Here is an 11,990-nt window from a genome sequence, read left to right on the forward strand (position 1 = left end):
GATTTTGGAATTCTTGGTGTTGTGTTTTAGCAGTCAGTCACTAGTTCGTCACATTGTGTTTTATCGCTAAAACACACTACTATGAACACATCTAGATCTGATTTATCATTATTTTTTGTATGATTTGGTGTTTTCAAATGTGAGGGATTAGAGAGAGAGAGAGAGAGAGAGAGAGAGAGAGAGAGAAATTGCGACATTTTTGGAGGTGGTTTTATGATTGGTAGTTATTTCCTTATTTAAAACAACTTAAATGACATATTTACCCCCAATCAATTAAATTAGCCTATTTTAAAGACACGTATATTATCAATATGCCACCAAAATGATCTCAACCATTAAACACACTCATCTGATGGCGCAGATCGCTTCCTACACTTTTTAGGAAAAACACACTTTCCGCAGGATCCCCACTATATATATATATATATATGTTAGGGGAGCGCTAAAATGAAAACCACATCCAGTTGTAAGAACCATGAGAACCACTTTCTAGCCATTAGATCAAGAAGATGGATGGATGAGATTAAAAGTATTTAAAAATACTATTAAGTATTTTTTGTCTTATTATGTCTTTAATATTTTAATCCAAAAGGGTATTTTAGTAAAATTACTCTATTTTGTCTTTATTGTTTTTTTTATTACTTTTTTGTATTATTATATTAGTTTTTTATTTTTTAAACATAGTTTTTTTATTAAGCATTTTCAAATTCAGATTTATTTACAGATTTTTACGTTTTACGTTTTTACGCTCGGCTTTTTCACGCGTCGTTTTTTCAACGCGCCGTTTTTACGTTAACGTTGTTTACGTTTTACGCACCGGTTTTTTACGTTAACGTCTTTTTACGTTTTACGCGGCGATTTTTTACGTTTTTACGTTTTACGTGCCGGTTTTTTACGTTTTACGTAAAACTTTTTACGTTTTACTAAAAAAATTTTACGTTTTACCTAAAACTTTTAACGTTTTACGAAAAACTTTTTACGTTTTACGTAAAACATTTTACGTTTTACGTTAAAAAGTTTACGGTTTAACTTTTTTTTTTTTTACAAAAACGTTTTTACGCAAAAACGAACGCACCTAGAAAATCGCACACTCGGGAGGTGTCTCAGATAGTTTGCTATCAACATCGACGCCTCAAAAAAAAAAAACCCAACAAACAAAAATCAAAGGAACGAGTGGATTCTTGAAAAAAAACGAAGTTTTGGCTCAGATTTTCCGATAATCAGAGGCTGCAAAGTGGGGTTGCAGGTTCAAAAACCTACCCTCCACCATCCTTGCCGCGCCATCACCAGTTTTTTTTTTGCATCATCAGCGCCGATTCAATAAGGCACCAGATTCAACCGATTTAAACATTTAAAAGGAACAAGAACATCATTCAAACATATTCAAACAGATTCAAAAAATTCAACAGATTCAAAAGGCAACAGATTCAACAGAATCAAACCCCAGATTGAAGCAGATAAAACAAACCATCAAGAAAGTCAAATCCACAAGATTCAAACCCAGATTCAACAGAATCAACCCCGCATCAAAAACAGTTACCAAAAAAGTCCACTGATCAAAATCACCAGATAAACAAGAACACAGGCCACATAGTCCACAGAGTTCATCAGACAAAATATCAAAAGAAACCCAATAAAAACAAAATTGAAAACCCACCTTCATTGACCCAACTCAAACCATCATCTCGAGCACCCACCACCTCCGACATCGGCACTACACCACCGTCATCGAGCACCCACCACCTGCCATCGAGCACCCACCACCTCTGACATCGACACTCCACCACCATCATCGAGCACCCACCACCTCCGACATCGGCACTCCACCACCTTCATCGAACACCCACCACCTCTGACATCGGCACTACACCACCGTCATCGAGCACCCACCACCTCCGACATCGGCACTCCACCACCGCCGGAGATAACAACACAGGTCCCATCGTTCACCGTCAAACCACCACCATATAACCCTAAACTCCAAATCGGAGCTCACTACCCCAAATCGGGGCTTTGGGCGGTGGTTTTGTGACTGTTGCCCACGCAAGTCTTCATTAAATCCATAATTGGGCGGTGGTTGGGTGGTGAACGGTTTGGTGGCGGTGAACAGTGGTTGGTGGTTTTGTGACAGTAGGGCGGTGGTGAACGGTGTTTGGGGGTGCCAGAAGTGTGGTTGACGGAGGAGGGGGTGGGTTGCAGGTGGTGAAACAGTGGTGGGTAATGGGTTTGAGATGAAGAAGATGGAACTTTGCATATTCAAATTAGGAGAGACCCAGAGACAGATGAAACACATTAAAATTGAGAAAGAGAGTAGCATTAAATAGAGAGAGAGGATGAGGAGAGAGAAAAGCATTAAATGGAGAGAGAGAGTGGTGAATTGACATATGGGGTAAATGACTAATATACCCTTTATGTTGGCACAATGTGATTGGCTGAGAGTGGTTCTCGCGGTTCTTACAACTGGAGGTGGTTCCTATTTTAGCAGCTCCCAATATATATGTATATATATAGGGGATGGATCATGAGAAAACTAGTTTAAATGAGAAAACCAAAAAAACTAACTAAAAAAAACCTAAAAAAATACCAAAATTTTTTTTTACAATTTTTTAAAGAAAAATCGCTACTTTTTATGTATGGAAAAAAATTTTCAAAAATTTTTTTTTTTGTTGTACTGCACATGTGCACTAATACGGAAAGCCTAAACCACTTAACCCACCCCCCACCCCCCCCCCACCAAAAACCTAAACCCCCCACCCCCCAAAAACCTAAATTCACCCTCCTACCAAAAGCCTAACCCCCCCACCCCCCAAAAACCTAAACCCCCCACCCCCACCCCCCAAAACCTAAAACTAAACCCTAAACATAAACCCGAAAAAAAACCTAAACCCGAAAAAAACCTAAACCCCCACCCTACCCCCCCCCCCCAAAAAAAAAAAAAACCGAAAGCCCCCTCCCCCTACCCCCCAAAAACCTAAAACCCCCCCACCCACCCCCCCCCCAAAAAACCTAAAACTAAACCCTAAACATAAACCCGAAAAAAAACCTAAACCCCCCACCCCCCCCCCCCCAAAAAAAAAAACCTAAACCCTCCCCCCCCCACACCCAAAAACCTAATCCTAATCCTAAACCTCCAAAAAAACTAACCCTAAAAGCTAAACTAGACTCAAAAAGCTAATTTTAAGCATGTAATGCAATTGTAGTACATGTTATATTGCACATGTGCACTACTATAATAATAGTGTTGAAAACAAGACGACACCATAAATCTTTTTTTATGTCATAAAAAATATGCTCGAATATACTTGAATGAAAGATAAGAAAATTTGTGATCTTATGGTGCCATTTTTGTTTTAAAATGATAACGCATGGAGAAATGGGAAATGTTTGAAAAGTTATATATTTTTTTTCCAATTTTACCCCTCCTTCATTAAAAGTCCTCCTCATTCATTAAAAGTCTCCCCCCCTCCTTTTTAGTGGATTTTAGTTAGTTTTCTAGTTTTCTCATTTATATTTAGTTTTCTCATGATCCTCTCCCTATATATATATATATATATATATATATATATATATATGTATATATATATAGGGGAAGGTTCAAATGAAAACCACTAGTTATTGTGAAAACTAGAAAACTAACTAAAACCCACTAAAAAGGAGGGGGGAAGACTTTTAATGAAGGAGGGGTAAAATTGGAACAAAAAATATATAACTTTTCAAACATTTCCCATTTCTCCATACGTTATCATTTTAAAACAAAAATGGCACCATAAGATCACAAATTTTCTTATCTTTCATTCAAGTATATTCGAGCATATTTTTTATGACATAAAAAAAGATTTATGGTATCGTCTTGTTTTCAATACTATTATTATAGTAGTGCACATGTGCAATATAACATGTACTACAATATGCATTACATGCTTAAAATTAGCTTTTTGAGTCTAGTTTAGCTTTTAGGGTTAGTTTTTTTGGAGGTTTAGGATTAGGATTAGGTTTTTGGGTGTGGGGGGGAGGGGGTTTAGGTTTTTGGGGGTGGGGGTGGGGGGGGTTAGGTTTTTTTCAGGTTTATGTTTAGGGTTTAGTTTTAGGTTTTCGGGAGGGTGGGGGTGGGGGGTTTAGGTTTTTGGGGGGGGGGGGGTTAGGCTTTTGGTGGGAGGGTGAATTTAGGTTTTTTTTTTTTTGGGGGGGGGGAGGGGGTGGGGGGTTTAGGTTTTTGGGGGGTGTCGGTGGGGGGTGGGTTAAGTGGTTTAGGCTTTCCGTATTAGTGCACATGTGCAGTACAACCAAATTTTTTTTTTTTGAAATTTTTTTTCCATATATAAAAAGTAGCGATTTTTCAAAAATAAATTGTAAAAAAAAATTTTTTTGTATGTTTTTTAGGTTTTTTTAGTTAGTTTTCGAGTTTTCACAATAAAAGTGGTTTTCATTTGAACCATCCCCTATATATATGTATATATATAGGGTAAGGTTATTGTAAAAAAAGGTTAAAAGTGTGAGAAGTGTGAGAAATATTGTGGATATGACATGTGTCGTCAATTTAAATTAATTCAAAAGGGTAAACAAGTAATTTTATCATTGATTCAATTAATTTAAAACCTTCCATAACTGTCACCTTATTTATAGGAACATGATTTTTTTAAAAGATCTCTATAAAAACACTAAGAATAACACTGTAACCACCATTCAGCACGTATATAACACCATTCAATAATTATATAACACCATTCAATAATTATATAACACCATTCAATAAGTATATAACACAATTCAATAAGTATATAACACTATTAAAGACACTACCTCCATTTCTAGAATGTGTTCTTAGTATAATGTTCTTAGTATGGTTATTGTACATGGTGTTTTAAACCTGCATGCATGGTTTTTTACATCTGCATGCTAGTAGATGTTCCAGATTCCATATGTTAAAACACCATGGTGTTTTAAAACCTACATTCCAGTAGATAAAAAAACACCACGCTTTGAACACAATACAATTAAAACACCACTGTATGAACATAGACAAAACATCATCGACTAAACATCTGATCGAAACATATTTTTTTTCTCTATATAAGTATAGCAATATGATACTCATATTAAAGATAAAAAATGCTCGTTATTATGGTGTAATTTTTCTTAAAAAAAGTTACGTATAAGAAGTTATTGACGTTTAAAAAAAGACGGAGGGGAGTTACATGTGCATTAATGTTAGTTTCTTAATAGTAAATATTATTTACAATTTTTTCATTATGATCTAAACCATTATATGAAAGATCTAATGGTGTAGATTCTTTCTTACCTTTCTCACAAAAAACCATTTTTTACAGGAACTTCTGCCTCTATATATATATATATATATATATATATATATATATATATATATATATATATACGAGAAGGATACGTTAGTAACCACCATTTATTGCGAGAACCGCGAGAACCAATGTGAACACAACAAAAAAATACCTAAAAAAATCTAAAAAACACACAATTTTTTAATATTTTTTTTTATAAAAAATCACTACTTTTCGTTAACAAAAAAATTAAAAAAAATTGAATACTAAAAGTAGCGATTTTAATAAAAAAATTGTGTGTTTTTTAGATTTTTTAAATGTTTTTTTAAGTTTTATGGGGGTTTAGCTTTATGGTTTAGTTTTTAGCATTTAGCTTGGGGGGGGGGGGGAGGGGGGTGTTAGCTTTTTTTTTTTTTTTTGGGGGGGGGGGTTTAGTTTTTAGCATTTAGCTTAGGGTGGTGGGGTAGGGGTTTAGGTTCTTTAAGGTGTAGTGGGTTTATTTTGTTGTGTTCGCATTGGTTCTCGCGGTTCTCGTAATAAATGTGGTTCTCGCATGAACCCTACCATATGAATATATATATATATATATATATATATATATATATATATATATATATATATATATATATATATAGGGAGCCGCTAAAATAGAAACCATCCCCAGTTGCGAGAACCGCGAGAACTGTCACACCCCGACCACGTAAAACATCAAATCGTGGCGGAAACGTCGGGGAGTGTTGCAACAGAATTATCGTTTCACAACCATGGCATACAAAGTTATATTTTATTTATCAAATAAAGTGAAATACATTGTCTCAAACAAGGAAAACAAGAGTACATAACATTGTTTTAACTAGTCTAGCTTCATTTTATGTTACTAAGGCCCAAGTCCACCCTAGCGTGTCACGAACGTCCTATGCATTAGCTCCTGAAACACATGTGAAAATAGGCACGTCAGCATAAAAATGCCTGTGAGATACATAGGTTTTATGAAAATGGGATTCATGACTTAAGTTTAAGAAAAATGTTTAATAAAATTCAGTCATGAACCTTGTAAATTGTTTTGTTTTGTAAATCATTTGAAAAGCGATAAAATCAGATGATATGTATAAATAAAAGAATAATGTATGGTTAAATGAATAACCAAGTAAAATAAGTTGAATAAACAAACTGTTTTGTAAAACAAAGTCTTGTGAAAAATATGTTATTTGTGTAAAATGTATAAGTCCAAATTGAATGATTTAAATAACGCTACGACATGTAATATAATACAAGCACTTATATATAGGAAGTACCAGCGGCGTATCCATCATGCTTGTATCATACTACACACGTCTCGTTACTTATGTCACTTAAACGAACCACCAATGTATAAAGTCCATGTTTAAACCAATTGTCAAAAGTTCTTGTATAAACCATGTCAAATGTTAAAAGTTAAAATGTAGTCATGTAATGTGTAACAAATGCTATGTATGGTAAGTAATATGTGATTACCTAGACCAAAAGTAAAAATGTACAAAACAAAGTATTTTGAATATAATCAAAAAGTTGTGTTTTGCAAAGTAAATACATGTTTTACTAATACAAACATTTACGCGGTCAGTTAAACGCATACATTCAAGCCTTGAGACAGACGGATAACCCTAAGTAAAGGTTATCAAAAGAAATGTTTTCAGATTCAGTCATTACTTTCACCCAAACAAACCTAGGATGTCAGGAACGGGATTTGTCAAGTCCTATGGTACCAGTACTTACTACCGAGCGGCGTAGCTAATGTTAATGAATGTATTTAAGTCCCGTTTGTACAAACCAAATGTTATACCAAATGTAAACATGTTATACGAAACAATGTACTAAGTATGCTAAGTTAACATACAAAGCAGAAAAGTCATATAAGTCAATGTGCTAGCATGCTCAGTCAACATACATAGGAGAAAATGTAATGTAAAACAATGTGCTAATATGCCAAGTAAACATATATATCAAAATAATGTAATGTAAATCAATGTGCTAGCATGCTAAGTGAATATACATAGCAAAACATATATGAAATCATGTACTATATGCGTACTAATGAACATAGCAAGTATATGATGTGAAAAACAGGAAAGCACGAAAGTAACAAGTAGGCACATGTGTTTCACCCCAAAATGTTTGGAAAACAGTAAAAGAGGGGTCTATGTACTCACTTGAGATTGCTCAGAAGTCCTAAGATAACCACCAAGCAAGCTAGAAGATCACGGAATCAAACGGCACCTAATATAGGTATCAATATTAATAAATGGACCTATCGGAGGATCGGGTAGCATGAGGGTTCGTAAACCAAATAAGTGTAAGAACTTATGTAATATGGTTTGACAAAGCCTACATACTAAAACGAAACCTATCCTAAGTGCTTTTGACCCGTTACGACCCGTTTAGGTAGCTTATGCTACTTTAACGCGTCGTTCGCGTAAAACGCGTTCGGACCGCCTAACTAGTCCTATGACAAGTAGAATATGCCTTAACATGTTTAATATTGTTGCCAAATCAGTTTAGATGTCAAAAATTACGTTACATAGACTTAAAATAAATTTTGGCGTGAAAAGGGCATTTTGGTAATTTTCCTAAGGCATATACATTACCTATCATACAACTACTTAAACGACGTGACCTTAAGGTATAACCTCGGAAGGTTATTCCCTATACAACTATGGTCATCTAAAGTGTTTGGTCGGATCCTAATGATCGACCAAATGGGTCGGGTTCGAAAGTATAAGCGATTGATTAGATCGCTTACCTTTACGACCCTAGACAAGCACAAATCTAAAAGTGACGAGCTAAACATGTTAAAACATGTTTAACAAGGTTTCAAAACAGGTTTGGTATCAAGACAAAGGGTCTTGATACCCAAATGCAGTTTGGTTACAAAATACGCAAGAATACGCATTTTGGCCGAAACTACGACTCGTCACTGAGCCTAGATAACGTGGTAATCAGTAGGTATAGTCACTAAGGACTATAACCATCGTGATTACGCTCACGTTATGAAGTTCAAACGAACTTCGCATTGACCATAAACTGGTCAATGCAGAAAGTCAAACGCAGTTTGACTTTAACGCTAAAACAAAAGAAAAGAACGAAAGAATACTTACAGAAGGTCCCCGCAAGATTTGATCCGATTTCCTCTCAGGTATGAAGTATAAACTTCAACTTAGAGAGCATAAATCAGAACAAATGTGGGTTTTGAGCAAAGACAAGGTGGGTATATATAGGCATGGCACAACCGTTAAGATCGTTCATCGAGAAACGTGCTTCGATCTAGGCCGTACAAATGGGCCTCTTTTTTTGCAAAACCATTGGAGCCCCTAGATTAAGCCCATTGTTTGCTAAAAACCATTTGCAAGTGGGAAACATGGGTATAACAGCTGTAAACAGTTGTTAAACAGATTCTGTGCAGATCTGGGAGGGCCACGCGGCCCGTGTAAGGTTCTGCAGATGTTCACGCGGACCGCCTGGGCTCTGCAGACCAGCAACAACTTCCAGAAATTACAGTTTCAGTCCCTGTTGTGTTGTAAGCTCACTTCCGACAATTCTAAGGCCCGTTAAGCCAACCTTAAGGCCCTAAAATGATGCCTAAAGATTGTGGATATGAAACATGCTCAAAAATATGTCGGATGTCGGTTCGTTTGGTCGTATGATCGCGATGTTTGCTTAATTACGACGGAATGCGCATAAGCGCGAAAAACGATCCAAATTGCGCGACGAATGGATTTTTCTTATGCCAAACACTAAAATAAAATATTTTGATGCTTACATAAATTTTTGGATGTCCGGATGTATTCAGAACGTAAGTTATGCGCGAAAATGCAAACTTATGCACTTTTTGACGCTTTTAGTCCCTGAATGAGCATAAAGTTTATTTTACCACACCAAACCCCTCAAAGCCTATTTCTAAGCTATGTAAAGGATATTTAGGGTGTGTTTAACTTATGATCATGTTCCGGAATGTTCGTTACAGTTCAAATTGGAATACTTTCGTAGTTTGTCGATTTTAGTCCCTGTAAGCGAAGTAACTTGATGTTGCCATATCAAAGCCTTCAAAACTTATTTCTAAGTTATGTAAAGGTTATTTAAGGTATGTTAAGCATAAGTTGATGTTCTGGAGTATTTGTCGCGTTAAACTGATTACGTTTATGCACCAGTTTGCGTATAACTCTCCAGAAAGCGATATAGAGTTTAAAATTGAATAAAAACTAAAACTAGAAAAATGTCAAACATAAACAAACAAACATTGGGATCAAATAACTTTATTTCATTGATAACTGAACTATTTACAATGACTACAAGCACAAATGTCACAGTCTCCCCTACTTGTGGAAATTTCGTCCCGAAATTTGTTTAGAGGAAACTCGTGAGAAAAGATGCGGATACTTCGCCTTCATTTGATCTTCACGTTCCCAAGTAAACTCAGGTCCACGTTTAGATTCCCAGCGAACTTTAACCAAAGGAATGCGCTTGCGTTTAAGCCATTTGACTTCACGATCCATAATTTCCACCGGTTTCTCAACAAAATGCAGTGTTTTATCAACACGAATTTCGTCAAGCGGTATGTGGAGGTTCTCATCAGCCAGACACTTTTTGAGATTGGATACGTGGAAGGTTGGATGAACATTCCCAAGTTCAGGAGGTAACTCAAGTCTGTAGGCTACCTTACCGATTCTTTCGACGATCTTGAATGGTCCAACGTATCTAGGTGCAAGTTTTCCTTTCTTTCCAAATCTGATCACACCTTTCCAAGGTGAGACCTTAAGTAATACACGATCACCGACTTGAAATTCCAAAGGCTTGCGTCGTCGGTCCGCGTAACCCTTTTGACGGCTTCGAGCTGTCTGTAGGTTATCACGAACTTTTTTAACCTTATCAGTTGTCTCTAGAATGAGGTCAGGTCCAGTAAGCTGAGCCTCACCTATCTCATTCCAGCAGACTGGTGAACGACATTTTTGACCATAGAGAGCCTCGAAAGGAGCCATGTTGACGCTGGAGTGATAATTGTTGTTGTAGGAGAATTCAATCAATGGAAGATGTGAATCCCAACTACCACCAAAATCGATCACACAAGTTCTAAGCATATCCTCCAAAGTCTGGATCGTTCTTTCAGTTTGGCCATTTGTTTGTGGATGATAAGCTGTGCTCAGATTAAGTTGGGTCCCCATAGCAGATTGCATGGTTCTCCAAAAATGAGAAGAGAAACGAGTATTTCTGTCAGAAATAATGTTCAAGGGAACACCATGTCGAGATACGATTTCATCCACATAGATTTTAGCCAGCCTTTCAGCAGAAAAATCCTCACGGATTGGCAAGAAATGCGCTGATTTAGTAAGACGATCAACAACTACCCAGATGGCATCATGACCTTTCTTAGTGCGCGGAAGTTTGGTAATGAGATCCATGGCAATGTTTTCCCATTTCCAAACTGGAATCTCTGGTTGCTCCAAAAGACCAGAAGGATGTTGATGTTCATCCTTTACCTTAAGACAAGTAAGGCATTTTGAAACGTATAAGGCTATGTCTTTCTTCATACCAGGCCACCAATACTGAGTACGTAGATCCTTATACATCTTATCTGAGCCAGTATGAATAAAGTAACGAGTCTTATGGGCTTCATCCATAAGCAAGGTGCGAAGACCATCTTGGCTTGGGACCCACAAACGGTCCATGAAATAATACGATCCATCTTCCTTCAGTACAAGATCAGGCTTAATGTGACAGGGTAATTCCTTACCCATCAAGTCTTGTGAAACACAAGCATGTTGAGCCTGAGAAATGCGTGCTTGGATATCGGATCGAGCTTGAATATTAGATTGAACATGAACACAATGAAGCTTAGTACGTTCTTTTCAACTCAATGCGTCAGCCACGACATTCGCTTTACCAGGATGGTAGCGAATTTCGCAGTCATAGTCGTTTAGAAGTTCGACCCAACGTCTTTGCCTCATGTTGAGTTCTTTCTGATTGAAGATATGCTGAAGACTTTTGTGGTAAGTGAAAACCACGCATTTTGTGCTATACAAATAGTGTCTCCAGATTTAGAGAGCGAAGACAACTGCACCCAACTCAAGATCATGAGTGGTTTAGTTTCTCTCATGCACCTTCAACTGCCTTGATGCGTAGGCTATGACTTTGTTCCTTTGCATCAGAACACAGCCAAGACCCAATTTCGATGCATCACAATAAACGACGAAATCATCATTGTCCTCAGGCAAAGTTAGAATAGGTGCGTCACAAAGTTTCTGCTTCAAGGTCTGAAATGCTTCCTCTTGTTTGGAACCCCATTCAAAGGGTTTGTTCTTCTGAGTTAGAGCAGTTAGAGGAACTGCAATCTTCGAGAAGTTCTCAATGAAGCGGCGGTAATAACCCGCAAGACCAAGAAAAGAACGAACCTCAGTAGGAGTAGTAGGCGTATCCCAATTCTTAATCGCACTGATCTTGGAGGGATCTACATGAATACCTTGTTCGTTGACAATATGTCCCAAAAATTGAACTTCCTTAAGCCAAAATTCACACTTGGAGAATTTGGCAAAAAGTTGTTCTTTCTTTAAGAGTTCTAGAGTAAGACGTAGATGTTGCTCGTGATCAGCTCGCGTCTTAGAATAAATCAAGATGTCATCAATAAAAACGATGATGAACTTATCCAAATAAGGCTTGCAGACCCTA

Source organism: Helianthus annuus, chromosome 17 (genome assembly GCF_002127325.2).
Source record: "Helianthus annuus cultivar XRQ/B chromosome 17, HanXRQr2.0-SUNRISE, whole genome shotgun sequence".
Classification (NCBI taxonomy): Eukaryota; Viridiplantae; Streptophyta; class Magnoliopsida; order Asterales; family Asteraceae; genus Helianthus; species Helianthus annuus.